Here is a 1,373-nt window from a genome sequence, read left to right on the forward strand (position 1 = left end):
TTATTAAAACCGAACCGAACGACAAACCGATGATAGTATTGATCGGTTCTAATTTGAGGCAAAAACCGGTCCAAACCGAACCGTGCCCACCCCTAGCTAAGAGCATGTCCACCGTAGGGACTTTAGCCAGGGCAAGAGGCCCATTCCCTCAGTTTTGGATCTCCAGCGCAGCACCTGCAGCCCGGGCAAGCCCTGGGTCCCACCAGCCTGGGCAAGCCCAAGGGCAGATTTTGCCTGGGCTTCAGCTATAGGGCGTTGATGTTAGTGGTGATGTCACGCTGACGTCAGCGAGTCAAAAAAATTGAAAAAAATGGAAAAAAATCAAAATCAAAATTTTTTTTAAAAAAAAATACCAAAAAATTATGAATGTTTTCCCTATGAATACATAACAATTTTATTCACTTTCCCTATAAATACATAACAAATTTATATTTTGTTGCATATTCTTTTTTTTTTTTTCTTGCCCTTGCCCTAGCCTTTTGGGGTGGAACCAAAAAAGGCAAGGCTGCCACTATTCACATAAATAGTGGCAGTCTTTACTTGCACTTACCCTTGCCTTAGCCCTTATGGATGGAGATGCTCTAAAGGAAACACCAAACACTTAAAAACTCTTGCATTCTTCATCTACCACCAAAGTTGAATACCACTCACTCACCACGTGACACTTCTCGTGCCCTCGCTTGTTCTGGACCAAGTCTTGACCACCCTTGACCAAACCTCGCCTCAAAGAGATTTGAAGGTTCAATCAGCCAGTTCAAAATCAAGTACCCATTACCCCTGGAGATCGAACCAAAGAAATATAATTGCAAAGAATAGCCACAAAGCTTGTCTTGTCACCTACACACTTAATAAATTAATACGAATTAGTTTGTACATGTATTATTGTGTCATTTGTCCCGAGAAAGTCTTACATCAAGTAAGAGTGGTCAAGTTCTTCATCACTTTCTATCAATTGAATATTTCTTACAAATCCCTTGGACCCATTTGGAACAATTTGCCTTGCAAAAACATGTGAATTCAAGTTCAATTACAGGACTATGAATATTTCAGATCAGCGGCTCACGGGAATATCAAGAGATCAAGAACATAACATGAACTGAATTATCAGCGCAGCACGAAATGCGTATGCTTTATGACATATGCAGTGACAGAAGCTTCTTTCTTTATTAAGCCCATCTGAGTAAAACAGTGGGGACATATATTTACATATTTAAGCATGAAAACCCCGTGCCTTCTCTGCTTTTAGCAGCCTAAACAGAAACAGCAGAAAGCATGCATACATATAAATATATGTCGTCCATTTTCAAGATTACAACCTCAACTCCAGTCCAGTTGGGCAAATAGAAAACTTAAAAAAGACGAAGTTCTAATGT

Source organism: Prunus persica, chromosome G6 (genome assembly GCF_000346465.2).
Source record: "Prunus persica cultivar Lovell chromosome G6, Prunus_persica_NCBIv2, whole genome shotgun sequence".
In the NCBI taxonomy this organism is placed as follows: domain Eukaryota; kingdom Viridiplantae; phylum Streptophyta; class Magnoliopsida; order Rosales; family Rosaceae; genus Prunus; species Prunus persica.